Source organism: Ursus arctos, unplaced genomic scaffold (assembly GCF_023065955.2).
Source record: "Ursus arctos isolate Adak ecotype North America unplaced genomic scaffold, UrsArc2.0 scaffold_22, whole genome shotgun sequence".
Lineage (NCBI taxonomy): Eukaryota > Metazoa > Chordata > Mammalia > Carnivora > Ursidae > Ursus > Ursus arctos.
In genome coordinates this window covers 1,555,001-1,566,020 of record NW_026622897.1, presented here as the reverse complement: position 1 = coordinate 1,566,020, position 11,020 = coordinate 1,555,001, and positions in this window count along the sequence as shown.

The following is an 11,020-nucleotide window of genomic DNA, read 5'->3' as shown; positions in this document are numbered from 1 at the left end:
AGTGCACCTGTCCTGATGAGCCCCGGGTGACGTATGGACGTGTGAAGTTACTATATTGTGCATCTGAAACTGAAACTGTATGTTAACTAATTGGAATTTAAATAAAACTTAATTAAAATATTCAAAGAGAAAAACATAAAAAGGAAGGAGACAGTCTTATGCCCAGATTTCTCAGTGAGGGAAAGTAATTTACAGATTTCCATGGCAAAGATGCCTTCAGATGCGGCCTGGTGACATGACTGAGAACTAGGAGGTTCCATAGTCTGTAATTTAAGTTACTTCTTCAGACTTGTTTCAAGAGTGCACAATTCCAGGGGGAAATAAAACTCAATTTCAAAAAGAACCTTTGCAGTTCTAAACAAAAGCAGGCAAGCTTTCTCTTGTATAGAGTGGGCTATTTCTAAGCTGCAACAAAATTAACCAGTTTGGCAAAGGGCAGCATTAACCGTCCACGCAGGGCATGTTTGGAGCACCTGTCTATGGACGCCTCTTCTACGTGAGACCCTGACCTCAAGCATCTACTTATCTTACTGGAAGATTGCAAGAAAATGCTGAGGGTGGTAAATGCCATTTGAATGAGCTGGAGGGGTTCATGGAAGGGAGTCAGAACATAGAAAGGAGTAGGAGAAGCTTCCTTAGTAGAGAAAGCATTTGAACTGGACCCTGAATCATCCATCAAAGGATCCGAGAACCCTAGGCTTGGCGACCCAGAGGCAGCAAATTCAGGTTCAGGCAGCTAGCACAACAACAAGGCCAAAACTGTTGAGAATAGTGGGATTGTGGTGAATTACAAATTTCTTGCCCTGTCTGAAGGAAGTGGTATGTTCTTCGCAACACCACTTGTTTCCAAAGGAGACGCCCACTGTTACCACGTTCTTTTAATTTTTCCCTAAGAAAACCTGACATTTTAAGTGCGTATGTGAATCTAGACAGAAATCTTGAATCCTAGGTGTGGGTGACGGAATTCATCTGTTTTATGGCATCATGGAGGCCAGCTCGGGCGTCCGCTGCTGGCGTGCTCTCCACTTTAAGATCATCTGGTTCGGGGCGCCTGGGTAGCGTAGTCGTTAAAGCGTCTGCCTTCGGCTCAGGGCGTGATGCCGGCGTTCCGGGATCGAGCCCCACATCGGGCTCCTCCGCTGGGAGCCTGCTTCTTCCTCTCTCACTCCCCTGCTGTGTTCCCTCTCTCACTGGCTGTCTCTCTGTCACATAAATAAATAAAATCTTAAAAAAATAAATAAATAAGATAATCTGGTTCGACACGTGCTCCCTTCAGAATCCCTGGATCTTTGCTAGGGCTTTTCCATCAAGGGGTCGTCACTCTCTGGTTGAACTCCTCCTGCAAGGCAAGCTGACAGTCAGAACTTGCTTCCTTTCACGTGTCCCCCAAATTCTCCTAGTTATTCCTATTACTGCAGAGGTCTTCTACCCTGAGTGCTTCAAATATTCAAAAGCAGCCATTCCGTCCCTTGCAAATTTCGCCAAGTGCCTTCAACGCTTCTCAGTTGCCATGGTTTCCAGTCGGTCACTGCCTTGGTCACTGTCCTCTGGATGGATCCAGTGATCCCCTTTCCTCAGTGCATCATACCCAGAACTAAGTGAAGTGGTCCAGGGGAGGAAGGACCGTCCTCATCCTTGTTCTTGTCCTATAAGGTCTACCAGTCAGGCATCAGTTCATGAAATTAAAATCTCCGTAAATATTTTAGCAGGAAGAGATTTACATGGTACGGAATCATTAGAGGGCTGGGAGAGGGAGACGGGGCCACAATGGGCTTCAAGCATGAGGCACTGCCCAACTTTCCCAGAGCAAGCGCAACGCATGAGGGCTCCAGGTTCTCCACACCCTCAGACTAGCTCCTGTAGGGTCCACCGTGGGAAGGTACATGAGGACCACTATTGCTCTCCTAGTACTTTCATGGGAATTAGTGTCGAATTGGTGATTCCATTGCCATTACAAAAATAAAACAATAACTCGCATCCTTTTAACCACAGGAAACTACTCCATCTGGGGTTTTGTGCCCTCAGTGCCCCAAACTGGCTTATCCAGAGAGACAAGGCTTTGTGCACTTGCCTTAATATGGGACAGTTCTGTTGTCACCCCAACAGTGGTGCTCCATGCAGGACTGAGGCCTCGGTAGTGACAGCATTGAAGATTAGCTTTTCCCTCAACCCAGCACCTCTTCTTATTCCCTCAGAGATGTCTCTGGAGAGCGCTCGCGAATAAACCCCATGCACAGAGTTGCCCGTCTTGGAGTTTGTGCACAAGAACCCAAACTCAGACAGTTCGCCCTTATGGGTCTTGGTCCCACCATCCATGGAAATGAGGGTACTAGAGCTTGCCTTGTGAAATGACTGTGAGCAGAAACTTGCCGTTCCACCACACTCTTTCTAGGTGTCAGATATTGGTAGGAGCTTCAAGCTGTCTCCCTGGGTAGGAGCTAAAATGCTAGATAGTTATTTTTATAGCCAACTTTGCAGCAAGGGGAGAGCCAACCGATGCCACCCCTCGAGTGTCTTCCCTTCCCGCAAGAACGGGTGGCGGAGCAGTAGCCGCTGAATCTCACGGAGAGGAAATGCCAGTGACAGTGACGGCGGCACAGCCACGAGCTGTAGCGTTTCTCCCGCACAGAAGCAGCCGGCGCGCGGGCTGAGCTCTGGGCGTTGGCGGCAGCCGCTGCGATTTTTCTCAGCAGACCGGCTTCCGTGCTGCGGGGTCACTCCCATTAGCTCGGTCTGGAGCCTGCTGCTGCAGCTTTCTGTGGCACATCCGAAAAGGCAGGCCTCTTCTTAAGAGCGTCCTTTTCTGCTGAGCCCATCACAATCCCTTAGTTGTTGCTGCTGGACACCTGATGGAGGATGACATGGTGTCAGGGGGTAAGGTCCGTGACCACACGTGTGACAGGTGCATGTGGCAGGCGCTCCATACACGGCAGGTAGTAGGACGTCGTCACTTTGCCGATGGCTCTGTGCTCTTTAAACCGTGGCTCTGGGCATTGTGAAGAATAAGTGAGCTCGTGGAAAGGATCTAGAACAGTGGCTTGCACATAATAATCATTCAGTACATATTAACATTATTGCTGCTACAATTGAGGATAATCCCTAAAGGCTAAACTGCTAACTCGGGGTGGGGGGGAGTTTGGGGCTTGGTTTCCACAAGGTGTCACCGTGGGATGGAACCCAGCTCCCCTTAGGAAGACCCGATTCCCAAGTGCAGTGTTTGCTGCTTATCTGGTGTTCTGGTGCCTGGCCCTGCCAGCAGTCTTTATCCTGGGTATTTGAAGCTGAGAGCTCTGTGTGCTCTCAAGCCGCAGCCGTAATGTCATGAGGGGCTACGGGACCGAGTGCATGTGGTCTCCAGGTGCACTCACATGAGCATTTGTCAGGAAACTTCATATGCCCTCTCCACGCTCAGTGTTTCCAGAAAGACCTGGGAATGCTTAACATTCTTTATTTGCCACAAGAAAACATATAATATTTGTTGCAGGAAAGTTTATAGATCAAAGATTTGAAGGTAGTTGGCTAATTGAACATAATAAAAATAATTCAAAAAATAAAAACAAAAAATAAAGTTAAAAAACCCCAAAGATTTGAAAGTCATCGTGGTTTTTTCCTAAAGCAAAACCTGTTTTCTAGAACATATGTTTATTTTTGCTTCATTGAGACCTGAATTAACACAGACAAACTTTCCCAAGGTCAGGGCAATAATCTCTGACATGGGTCTTGATCACAAGACATGATTCATCACTCTTCATTTTCAATGATGGGAACAGGAAAAAAAAAATCCTCAATTAAAATGTAGAAAGAGAGCCTCTCCAAATGTCATCTGTTTGTCTCTAGCACTCAAGCAGAGGATATGCAGAAAGAAGTGATCTTGAGTGTGTTTGCTGCTTTCAAGTGGAGATTTTAATAGTCAAATGTGTTTTCAGGAATAATACACTCAAGGGCAAAGTGACTAAATGTTTCTGTTCTCCTCTGAAATGTAAAATGTGGCGTATACTTTCTGTAGGTCTGATTATTTTCTCCAAATTAACTTTGAAATTATGAAATCATGGGACATTCTGTTCTGTGGTAAGACTGTGTCCATCACTAAGAAACCAGTGATGGTCACTCTGCTAAGACCCCGTGAACCTCACTGTCCGTGTGAAAGCTGGAATCTGGTCTCCATTTGTCCTACTCCCAAGTGTATCTCTCTTTAAAAACATGCTGAAATGTGAGGTGTAGAGGACAATTTTAGTTGGCCCCCCAAAGCCCGCCACCGAGGTCCCCTGGGGACATCGCTGGACAGCTGGGTCTGCAGGCTGGAGGCCCCCCCCACCCGTGGACGCCCTGTCCGGGAACAGTATCAAGTTCTGCCCTTGATGCTAAAAGCAAGGAAACGGACACGCACAGCGTCTTTCTCCACCTCTCTCCATGGGCTCCTCACGGGCCTGGCTTTCAACCACCCAACACAGGGTTCCACCTCCCTTCTTTGTCCGCCATGCAGACAGTACTGAGCATCTTCTCTTCCAGGCACAAGGCCACCACGAAAGCCACCCCACCTGTAATTTCCTCTCTGCAGCTTCTCCCTCCACGTGTTTCTTCACGCTCAAGCCTTAAACTTTTCTATCAACGCCCTGCCCGTCCGCGCAAAACAGAATTGGAGTCCATGTTATACTCGGCTAACAGCCATCTCTCCCTTTCTCCGTGAAGTCAGGCTCCATCCACATTTTCTGCGCAGGCTTCCCACTTCCCGATTCTGTCCGGATGGGAATAAAAACCGAAACCACCACCGGATCTCCCTGGTCAGGTTCAGAAAGACAAGGGTTTTTAAAATGCTTCCCAGTAAGAAGAGTGCTTTATAAATATCATGTAGGAAACACCGTTCTTTGTTTCTCCCCCGATGGCAAGTGGGAGCATGTTTTTGAGGGGAGGGTCAGAAGGGACTCTTCCCTCTGTCCATCCATCCAAATTCTAGTGTGGAGGTGGCAGGCTGGGGAAAAACACCTTATCGTGTTTGAACTCCCGGGCATTTCCAGAGAACACCGCACAGAGACAAGCCCCGGACAGCCCCCTGCTTCCCTCTCCCTCGGCAGGCGGCTCCTCTGACTGTGCCATCCAGTTGTCCAAGTCCTTCTCCTTGACCATCGCCAAGGTGTCCCCACTGATGCATGGAATGCACAGGGTCGAGCAAGTTAGCGCTCTGCTTTGTAGAAAGTCTGATTTGGGGGAGTGACCTCGATGTGAGTCTAACACATCTATAAATGACGTTTAGAAAGCGACCGACTTGGGTGAACCCCACTGTCTGCCGCACGAGAAAGGCCATGTGAGCGCAGCAAGCACCCCCCCGGGGAGAAGCAGACCATAGGGCCAAGAAGTACCCAGAGGCAGAAAGAGCCCTTGCTCTACCTCTCCTGTTACCGTGAATGTGACACAATGGGTACTTTAGTTACAAACCTGGTTCCTTTCTAACCCATGACCTTCTAGGCCAAACAATCACAGTAGTGATTCTTTCCATGAGCCTGACGGACAAGCTCGTTCAAGCGGGGCTGGAGCCTTGCCCTCTCCTGACACCTCCCCTCTCAAATCCTCAGCTAAGGAGAACGCTCGGTTTGTCACCAACGACCTGGGGAGAGAGGACAAGTCTGCTGTCCCTGTTGACACGGACTGGTGGCAGCAAATGTCCTACCACCCCTGCTGGCCACGTGTCCAGTCCTAAGATGGGCCTTACTTGCACCGCCTGCCCACGCACCCCAGCCCTTCCCCCGCCCACTAGTCTGCGCTCCTCTGGGTTCTCCTGCAGCAAAACAAGCCTAAGGTGCCTTACCACGCGTGCATCATCTTGAATTTTGCAGTTGGAGCCTTCCTCTGACCTTTGGGAAGTAAGGAGACAAAGAGGAGGAGGGGGTGGTTTGCACATTGCCCGAATAACCAAAAGAATCCTCAAGGTTTTAGTTTAAGTAAAGATGCAGGATAGAAGATTCACATCAGAGGGATTTTGGAGAATGGAGGTTTAATGCTTCCCAGTTTGGCCTTAATCGTAGCAAAGTCCTATTTGGAGGAGCAAGTGTTCCTTAATCTAGCTTCTCAGATTCCCCGGACCATTGCTTTGTGGCTCAGTGACAGGTGCTGAATGGAGACTAGTCCCATGGAGAGCAGAGGCAGGAAGGCTGCGAACTGCTTTTAGAAAAGATACCACCCACCTGAGAAATGGGGATCTTTATATACAGTGATCCTTCCACCTCCAGACCCCGGGGGTATAGCCAGACCCTGTGCTGAGGCAGAAGGGGGCCACTGCCCCCCAACTAGCTTCGAGAGGGCTCCCTCTGCAGCTTCCAGCTCCTTGAAATCTGGCCTTTGGTTTATCTGTTTGTTTTTAAGTAGCAACCCAGGGCTTGAACTCATGATCCTGAGATCCAGACCTGAGCTGGGATCAAGAGTCAGACACACAACCGACTGACCCACCCAGGCGCCCCTGGGAATCTGTTTTGACACCAAAGTTCCTGGCTACAGTTTGTGAGCTTTCTCTTTAGCTGGAAGTGAATAGGTTCCCAATAAATGCAGTCTTGTTCTTTTCATGGAAACAATGTGAAAGCTTCTTTCCCTGCCTCCTGAGAAAGGAGGGAAGAACCTGCTGTGGCCCAGGACACCCCAGGGAAAGCTGCCCCCGAGAGGTGTATGCTGCAAGGATATTCCAGGACAGGAGAGCCCACCGGGCTCCGAGCAGTGCGCCTGCTCTCCACCCCTGGCCTCTGAGAGAGCACCCCTCCCTCCGACAGCCATGCCCACCCGGCACCTCACCTCCTCAGCCACCCGATTCCTCCACAACCCAGATGGGTTCAGTTTCTAACCCCCGTCGCCCCCCCCTCGTTCTCCTTCACCTCCTTTACCCCTATCTGCGTCGTCTGACTGACAGTAAAAGTGTTGATTCATTCTTGCATTCAACTTCTTGTTTTCAGTAAGTAAGCCCTCTGTGCAGAAAGCTGGACTACAGTGTTTCCAACTCTGTTACGTGTTGCTCTCTGCAGCTCCCTGGCCAGTCAGGCAGTGTAGACCTGGCGGTATGCTGGTCAATTATCTCCAGGAAGGGGGGGGGGAACGCCCTCATTCAGGGTGTGTGCTGATCTCTGGTATAAGTACCCCCACCATAGCTACGCTGAACCAACCAGTAGGATGTCACTGGATTCAGAACTGGGGGAAATGTGCACAGTCTGCCCTCACCAGCTAGTGCAAGCTGGCTAGAGCACGCCATGTGTCACGGATACCCCGCTTAGAGTGGCCTTCTGAGCTTCAGTGGTTCCATGAAGGGAATGCCAGGGATTCAGATTCTAGGTGTTTTTCCAAACTTGATTAAACAGTGATTTCAAATCCGTAACTGTTCCATTTAACATGGTGCATTTATAAGTAGACAAAAAATATCATTGGGGAGGCATTGGATAATTCTCTCAGTCTTTAGATGCGAAAACAGATGATTTCATTACCCATCTCCAGCTCTTCTGCTCGGTTTAATGCATGCTAGCTTATGTAATTGAAGATAATGAATTTTTTGCCACTTGAGAATGAATCATCGCAACACTCAAGGCCTGGAATTTGCAAGGTCATAAAATGCTTCAGTATTAGTCTTATTTACTCATCAAAGAGGATTCCATTTCCATATAATTGATATTTGAATTGTTCAGTGACGACCATCAAACTTTTAATTAAATTCACTTTTTTGAATCATCTGAAGTACAAACAAGAGGTGAAAGAATAAGAATAAAGAATTTATAGATCCTGAACGTTTGCAAATTCCATTTATGTCTGAGTAAATTTGAAGGCTTAAACGGAGGGCAGTGGGTGCACACGGGCCCCGTGGGAGCTGCTGCTGACACAGGGCGGACGGGAGTGCTCGGTTTCCTTCGGCAACTATGCACATTGTCGAGGAAAATCACTCCCGGTCCATGCCTGGCTTGCAAAATCAGGTAATTAATCAGCATCCTTGACACGTTGTCAGTGTCAGATGCTTATAAATTGAGTTTGGGTGTGCAGTAGGGCTTCGGACTTTATTACAGCCCTATAAGGCTCAAGTGACTGTATTTATGGTTTAGGAATAACTTTTTCCTCTACACCAACAGCTGTCTGTGAGCAGCCTGATTCTGTGCCACTGAATTCTCCTGTTGCTAGTTTAGTTCAATTAAAAAAAAAAAAAATCAATCCTGGAAATGGTTTCTGTAAAATCATGAGCACCAAAGCTCAGGCCTGCCTCTGTCTAAACGGTCAGACGGCTCACACGGAGTTTCTGATGAGTCTCGGCCGCGACCGTTCCCCATGCTCCGGATGCTCTTCCGCACACAGCGCGGAGGCGCCAATCCCAGGAACCGTGTCTGAAGGAGATGGTGGTTCTTCCTTTCTCTGCTCCATTTCATTGTTTAGATTCCTATGGGGAGGCAACCCTTTGGGATAGAGCGAACTTGGGAAGCACACGAGTCAGGGTTGGTGGTGGTTGTGGAAGCCGCCATGTGAGACGGTCTCTCCTCCTGCTAGAATGAGGCGCCGTCTGTATGCGCCGACACAGCTAGCTGGCCGATGCCCCCGTGGACCTCCCGGCTCCCAGAACTGTCTGCAGCCACTTTGGAGTTCTGATTTCTCCTTTCACAGAGATGAGCGGACTCTGGCATGCTCTGGTTTTCTTAGGCCCATGTAACTTACAGATAAAGAAGATGACAGGCAACTGAAGTCAGGATGGCACATAGCTTTATCTGACTTAAGGTTGCGATCTGTGGTCCTTCCACTAACAAAAGGTAAAACTTTAAAGGAAAAAAATGTTCTTTTTAAGAACCTTGCTCTGGGAAAACAAAGCAGAGGGAAGTCTGAGAAAACCTGCATTCAAGTAGAAAAGTTTGATTTGGCAATGTCTAAGAAAAGACAACCAAATAGAAACAATTGAGCAAAAGATAAAAACAGCATTTCACGGCAGTCACAAAGGGACAGTAAACGTAAGAAATGTCGCTTAACCTTACTTGTAAACAGGGAAGCGCAGATCACAGCGACCAGGTCATCGTGACCTCATCGTGTCATCGATGAGGACTCACTCACCTTACTGGGGATGGTCCGACCACACCAAGTACGATAGGAAGCATTTGAAAGAGTGCCCGGCACTATTTCTCCTACGGTCAGTCACAAAGCAGTGTCCCCTCCCCCTCGCCCTCTGTTTCATTGTAGAGCTGACTTTTCGATGAAAAGACGTAATGTCACAAGTATTTTGACGGACACTGTTATCTTCTATCCAGAAACTCTGCTGCAGCAAATATGTGTCAAGATGGAGAAGAGGTCCACGCACCTGCTCTCAGCATCCTCGCCTCCAGGATGACAAGGACTCGGCTCTGCGGCCCCTTCCTTAGGGGAGGGAGACGCGAGGGTCTTTCCAGCCCATTTCCAGGCTGAGCAGCTCTCCTGAACGGGGGCTGGCTGTTCTCCTCGGTGACACGGACGCGTGAACACGGCATCTCTCTGTCACTTGGAGTCGCTCTCACGTGCTCAGCACATACTGTGTTGGTTCTGAACAAAATTCTACAGAAGGCAGCCGTTTGATTAAGCTGTGGTTCATCTTCTGAAAACAAGATGGACTTTTCACACTAGAAACACAATCACACATAGACCAGAAAATGGAAGACTGGGAAGTAGTATAACCACATCATTCCCAGCTTAATTTTGATTCCTACATAGTGAACTGTTTCATATAAAACTGTGATCTGTGATCGAGCATTTCAATCCACGCCCATTCCTCGCATGTGCGTTGGCTCTAGCTCGTACGGTGGTGTTCTTCAAGCCACACTTCTCCGTGCGTACAGCGGCCCGCATTTCACAGACACAAAACCAGAGCTCGAGGGCTCGGGTGTCTCGGCAAAGGTGAGGGGGTCGTGGAGACTGGGAGCCCGGGGTCCTAACTCCCAGGCGAGGACTCCGGCCACTCTGCGGTCCCGCTCAAGCCTGTAAGCCGGCTGCAGCCACAGGCTCTGTCCCTCTCCTCCCCTCGTCCCTGATCTCACACGTGGGAATCACGTGCGTATGATTGTCGCTTCGGCCAAGGTATAGTGCTGTGTTTGCTTTGATCTAAAATAATGTAATCAAATGCAAATTATAGACCTCGAGGAAGTCTTCGTTGAGGTTATGAAGAGTTGAGTAAATTCTGGAATAACACACCCTGCAACTAGACTAGAAAGCTTGCAAATGAAGGAGCTCTGAAGGGAATTACCTCAGAATGTGGAATTCTAACTTTGAGACGTTGTCATTTCTAGGTTCACAGTTTTCTCTCTAAATGCTTTTCATTTTAAAAGCCAGCGTTTGGTTGAACTAGAAAGCAGCACGTTGCCCTGTCGGCGTGCGGACTCCCTTGTATGAAGTCCACGGTTAGCACCCCAGCACAGCCACGCTACAGTCCCTGTTTCCCGTGTGTGTCTCTGTCCTGTGTGGCTGCAAACACAGGGCCCGAGACAGCGGCGTCCCCGGCCCGGCGGCTCCTGGAAGCCACCGTATCGTATCCGTATTTGCCGGGTTTTGGCTGCGGCCCCTGCCTGCTCTGGAGCCCCTACCGGCTTGGGCATGTCTGGAACTGCGGAGACTCTGGAAACTTCTCGGGTCCCCAGCCGCCTGCACTACGACCTTGTCCCACGAGGTCTGAACCCCAGGCTCCGAGAGGCTCCCCCCCACGTCTGTTGTGCCCCAGGCACGGCCCTGAGTCCTGGCGTCTCGGACTGGCGCCCTCACCTTGTCTTCCTCTGTCAGAGCGTCATCTCCATGCGGAACTTCCCCCTTGAAATCGTGCGGTGGTTTGCGTGTTTCTGGTCTCCTGACTGGACCGTACAAACGGTAGTATGTTGACAAGGAGTTAAGATTTCTGACCCCAATTCCAGTTGCTGAGAAACTCTAAAATTACAACATATATTTACTTAAGCTTCCAGCCATTGTAGAATTTACTGTTTCATAGAAACAGATGGTGAAAAGTCATCTACATGAGAAATGATAACCTCTCATTGTTTAATTATTCCATTTATAAAATTCGTAC